This window comes from Lupinus angustifolius, unplaced genomic scaffold (assembly GCF_001865875.1).
Source record: "Lupinus angustifolius cultivar Tanjil unplaced genomic scaffold, LupAngTanjil_v1.0 Scaffold_417, whole genome shotgun sequence".
In the NCBI taxonomy this organism is placed as follows: Eukaryota; Viridiplantae; Streptophyta; class Magnoliopsida; order Fabales; family Fabaceae; genus Lupinus; species Lupinus angustifolius.
In genome coordinates this window covers 183,226-189,638 of record NW_017727827.1, presented here as the reverse complement: position 1 = coordinate 189,638, position 6,413 = coordinate 183,226, and positions in this window count along the sequence as shown.

Here is a 6,413-nt window from a genome sequence, read left to right as displayed (position 1 = left end):
ATAAATGTTTTTTCTTTGATGTAAGGAATGTATGGTAAACTACCTAAATGACATGCACATGGTTTACATAGCTTTTCAAAATATATTACCTTTAATGCATGAAACTATGTTTATGTATGCATGAGTCTATTCATCATAAGGTATCTAGATGATAGGTCTCAATTTTAATCTTATTCTATATTAGCTCTTGGGAGACTTTCCACCTAAGTTTACCTAATCTAGACTCAAACTAAGGCAAACATCTTAAGACTTCTAATTACAAGTAAACATAATAACGTCCTGAATCTATAGATGGAACTTATGAGTCTTTGACTCATTGTTTGTTGTACAATCTTCAAGCTTTCTTGTATGTGCGTTTGCTTCATCAAAACATTGGTTAGCCTTAAATGTGTAGGTCTTGACTCTTTGCACTTTCACTTGATGCAGTTTTCCACCAAGTTGGCAAAAATAACTAGCATACATCTTTGAAAAGTAGCAGGAGCATTACATAATCCGAACAACATTTTCCGATAAGCATACACGCTGAAAGGACAAATAAATCATGTCTTTTATTAGTCTAATGGATCAACATCAATTTGGTTGTAACCCGAGTATCCATCTAGGAAACAATAGAAGGTTCACCTTGCTAGCCTTTCAAGCACCTAATCCATGAAAGGCAAAGGAAAGTGATATTTTCTTATGGTTGCATTGAGTTTGTGGTAATCTATGCATATTCTCCACCCAATAATAGCTCTAGTTGGGATCAATTCATTATTTTCATTTCAGATTGGGGTAAATCATACCAGCTTCAAGCATTTTTACCACTTCTTTCCTTACCACTTCCTTCATAGTTGGGTTGAGTCTTCTTTGTGGCTGTGCACAAGGTTTGTAATTATCTTCCATCATAATTTTGTGCACACAGTATGATGGACTAATTCCTTTCAAATCTATTAATGTTCAACCATGTGCTTATTGGTGTTGTTCCAATACTCGAAACCATTTTTTTTCTTCCAAAGTGGAAAGCAGATTGCTGATAATTACTGGTTTGTCAGAATTTCCTTCCAAAAACACATATTTTAAATAGGATGGAAGTTCCTACAACTCCAACTAAAATGATGGTTTATTGTCTCCACCTTGGCTATCTTCCAACTTTTCTTGTAAAGGGAGGATCTCCTTTGTTGCATCAAGAGTTTTGATTAGTTCTTTGATCTAGTCTTCCTCTAAAAAATCTGCAAGCATCTCCAAAGGTTCATCTAGTTGAGGTTTCTTACAAATCTCATCGAGAGCATCTATTTAAATGAATTATCCCTTGTCCTTTGGATGATGCATCGCCTTGAAAATGTCAAACTAAATTTCTTCATCATCTACACGGACTTTCAGTTTGCCATTTTCCATGTCTATCTCCATCTTCACCATTCTCATGAATGGCCTCCCCAAAATGAGAGGTATTTCTACATCTTCAGAAATGTCAATGACGTCAAAGTCAACATGAATGAGAAATTTGTCAACGTTAATTCTCCTCATCAACGACAATGGCATCAGGCTCACAATGGCTCCCAAGTAAACAAGAGCTTTTCCCACATTTACTTTTCCGATTGACCGAGATAGTCACACTACCTGGGTCTTCATGTTTCCGAGGTATGTTAGATTGCAAGATAACACTGCAACTTTCGTTAAGGTGAATGACTTCTACATCCTGGTAGCTTCTCTTTTTGGATAAGAATTCCTTCATAAACTTGGAGTATACGGGCATTTGCTCCTAAGCTTCGGAAAATGGAATGTTGATTTGAAAATACTTGAATACTTCTATAAACCATTTGAATTGCTTTTCTTTTTCTTTGGATTTTGAAGAAGTTGTGGGATAGGGTATTCTTTCTTTCACTAATGGGTATTGCTTTTGTACCCCACTACTTTCTAATACATCATTATTTTTTTTCTATTTTTTTCTTTTTCTATTTTTTTTTTCTTTTTCTATTTTTTTTCTTTTTCATTTTTTTCTTCTTTTCCTTCTTTTTCTTTTTCTTTTCCAACACCTACAACTTTCCCACTTCTAGTTGTGATACTTTTGCAGTATGCTGAAATAACTAAATTTGACTGATTTTTAGTTATTTGCCTAATCTGATCTCCCATCTTTTTGATAGCATATTTGGTGCCTTTTTGATGTGTGATGGTTGTTTGCATAAACTGCTCCAATATGTCCTTTAGTTTGTCGTGAGGTGTTTGTTATTGGTTTATGAAACAAATTTCCTTCAGGACATGGCTATGTTGTTGGCTGCAATCTTTACACCAAAAATTTTCATTTTTGATGTTCATCAATTGTTCGGGTAATTCCGCCAATTTTATATGCACTTTATCTAACTTCTGGTGAAACTCCTTCATGAAGTTATCAACTTCATCGTGAAGATCAATGTTCTGATTGTAAGCCATATTCCTGAGATAAACAAAATGGAAACCGTACCTATTTCCAACAAAGAAATTAGCAGGAAAAGAAATCTAAAGCATAAATAATAAACAAGATTAGGATAAAGTTTATTTATTTACATTTTTATACAAATTCAAATTAATTTGTAAAAAAAGTGAAAAAAGATTTTTATAGCAGATTATTAATAATATACCATAGTAAATAATAATTTCTATTATTTAGCAATTCCCCAACATCGGCGACAATTTGTTGAAATATTTTTCTTGCTTGGTAAGGAAAAACATGTTTCTGATCGATTTATTAAGTTACTGATTTATTCTTTGCTCGCCATCTCGGCTTTGTTGTAAAGGATTTCCAACGCCGACATATTGGTTTCAAGAATATTTCATTTGATAAAAAATTGAGCTTTATTGAATTATTAACAACTTCATCCCATCTCGGTTTTCTGAAATACATTCCAACCTGGTTTAATGGTATGAATTTCGCAAATTACTACAAGTGATAATGAGTGATATCTATTTATTTAGTGACTTTATTTATTTACTTCCTTTATGGGTTCCTTTTAACAATACCATAAAGGTTGGTCTCATTTGATTAAGTTAACCATACCATTTCTTACGAAAGGTTGGTATCAAAGAATAATAAAATGAACAAAAGAATAGGGTTAGAAGTTAACCGTACCACTTCTTTCGAAGGGGTGGTATAAAAAATAAAACAATAAATAAATGTTAGTTGCAGAAATGTATATGACAGAAAGTAAATGTTAGTTGCGGAAAGTAAATGATTGAAAATAAAAGTTAGTAGTTAGATCGCTCATTATGACTGTGTATTTTTCCTTTTCACAAAGATACAATTTATGAATTAAATTTTACTTTGTTTCAAGGTTTCTTTCTTTGTCAACAAATAAATTTATAAGTTAACACTTTAGTATTTTACACTTGCATCTCTTTCAATATTCAATTGTAGTATAGTATAGGGTTATGTCGAAACACAAGGAATTTCCTAATAGAACGTTATTATAAACATGTTATATTACTAATAAAGTTTGAACATATTTTTGGTTTGATTTTTGTTTATGGAATTTAAACAAGTAAACATAAACGTAAACAACTAATATGCACAAATTTTTGAGGAGAAAATTAGTTTGAATGATGGAAATATTTCTTAGCATGTTTCTTATGAAAAATGTATATAAAAGTTATGTGTTATACTTTGGTAATTCCAAACATCAGTTCATAAAATTTCCACCAGTCCCCCGACGAGAAAAAGTCATTTTCGAACCTTGCAAAATATACTACTCAATAGAAAACTGCTACTCAACGAAATAAGTTGTCACCCCTTATTTCAGGCTCCGTAAACATTGATTAGCCTTAATTAAAAGTTTCTTAAAATAGATGCTTTGATTTGGAAAATGAACTAAGGTGTATTCCTACTTTTTATTTCATTTGTGAAAACTTTAAAAAGAAGCATTTTGGATCGTGAAATCAAGTTTTAGGCGATCAAGCTAAAACCGCATTAAGTACTTTCTAAAGAATTGAAATTGGCAAAGTAATAAATTAAAAATGATTCAACATAATGAAACAAGAAATTACAAGAAAAATTAGTAAGCCAAAATTCAACTAAAATTTAGGAGCATTAGCCATCTTAATCCAAGGATTTAAGACACTTTACCATGCACAAATGAGAATGTAAAATGGATTTTTGCATCTCGTTTGATTACTCCTTCTCCTCTTGAATTAAGAGGAAATTACAAATAAAATTACCTAAGCTACTTTGGAGTAGAAGTTCTCCAAGAAATTACAAAAGAAGAAGTAGAAGAAGAGAGAAATTCGGATATGGTATGAATGTGAGAATGTATGTGAAAAATGGAATTCCTTAAGTGTGTTGAAGTGCCTCCTATTTATAGGAATTTTCTGCCACTGCCAAGCTGCTCTCTTCCACCGCCAAGCTGCTAACCAACCCTTCAGCATGGGTTTGATCACTTGGCCAAGCAGCTTAGTGACCTACTTGGGGCTGAGTCACCCAAGCTATGGTGAGCTACTTGCCCAACTACTGTGAACTACCTAAAGCCTATGAACGCTACTTGGAGTGAGGTCATTCATGATGGTAGGGTTGCATGGTGGCTAAGTCAACTTGACCAACTTGCTGAGTGCATAATGCCAAGCTCCTATGTGGCACCGCTAAGCTGCCTGCTTGAGCAACTTTGACCGTGCTGTTGGTGAGGTGGCTTGGTGCTTGCTAATCTGGTCAGGTGTGTGGTTCCAAGATGGGCGGTCCAGGTGCCATACTAAGCTGCTTAATGAGTGGGAACACTCAACTTTTTCCAGCTTATTTGTATAAAATAAAAATACAAAGATTTCACGAGAAATAGAAAAATTAAAGAAATATAGTATTTTTAGTTGACCCGAAACCTATTTGTCTTCACATCATAATCAACAGTCAATTAATTATTGACAGTTTCACCCAAATAATTAATAGTTTTACCCAAATTATTGACAGTTTCAATGTCAAAGCCTGACAAAAGAAATATTCACATCCTATCGGGTAAGGCTACAACATTGACCTATTACATTAAAAAAATCCAATAGAATCCTAGTAATTGAATGTCATGTGAGAAAACTATTGAAAAACAGGACAAGTTAGAATGGAGAAAGAAGAAAGTTATGGTGGGAAACACATATTTGAGCTTTATATCTTTTCTTGGAAACCCTTATCCAGGCCACGATACGAGCTTGAAAAGACCTTGTTAAGGATCAATTTTCCTATAACTCACACCATGGCAAAGAAACGTTGACTCCACTAAAATGAATCTTTGATAAAAATATCTCATATTTAATGCATGAGCTACTTCCCTCTTAAAGATCACCATCCTAATCACCACATCAATACTCAAACACCTAATACAATTTCAAATCCATATTCAGTTCTCTCATCACCACTTATAGCTCATTGTTTTAGTATTTCTTTTTAAAGGGTTGTGCATGAAGTAAAAAGCACTCAATCAAAGGAGGAAGAAACCCTCAAATTGGGGCAGTTTTTTCGGGATGATTATTGCAGACGACATCTCAAGTTAAAGCTTAGCAAGACAATTTGAATAGAAGGATAACCCCCAATATCTCATAATGGGGCAATCTTTTAGGGCGGGTACCATTTTTGTCCAATAGAAAGTTTCATGAAGCCCAAAACTGATGCAATTTTACATAAGGGTGCTAAAAAAAATAACAAACACAAAAATAAAAAGAATGCTAGGTTAAAAACTCGCAAGGGCGACTTAAGAAAATGAGAACGGTACTAAGTCGAAAACCTGAAAAGGCGATTTAGTGACATTACAAAAAGAGAGAAGTCCCGATAGATATCTACATCAGGTATTCTGGGCAAATAATAGGGAAAGTTAAATGAAGACCCTTATGTAAATACCCATTATAGTTTAAGCAAACTGGGGCAATCAAAGTATTTCCTCCGAAGGAAAACAGGCAATCACACTTCCTTCTCCCGAGGGTGAAGTTCCAAACAACTTTAACTAGGGCAATATTATTTGGATTAGTTGTTCTTCTCAATAAAAAATTGGGACAACTAGCCATCGGCAGATCATCCCAGTCAGCAGTAATTAAAAAAATGGGTTCACAATTCAGTCAAGCTCAACAGAAGGAGAAAAACTTATATATTAAAGACAATTCATTAGCATACTAGAACATTGATGCCTAGTTTATACACTTCATTTCATCACATTCGCAACTCATACATTACATCATGAAAAACAACATACATAAAATATTCTCAAACATTCACCCATTACTTTACAATCATCAAATCAAGCTTTCCGGCTCCTGTACCTCGAAGTGCAATCTAAACTTTTTGGGTCATGTACCTCGAAGTGCAAACTTAAACTTTCTGGGTCCTGTACCTCAACTTGAAATATATGATTTATGGGTCGTGTACATCTATGAGCATTCAAAATCTAAGCTTCTCGGGTGCTGTACCTCGAAGTGCAAAGTTAAACTTTCCGGGTCTT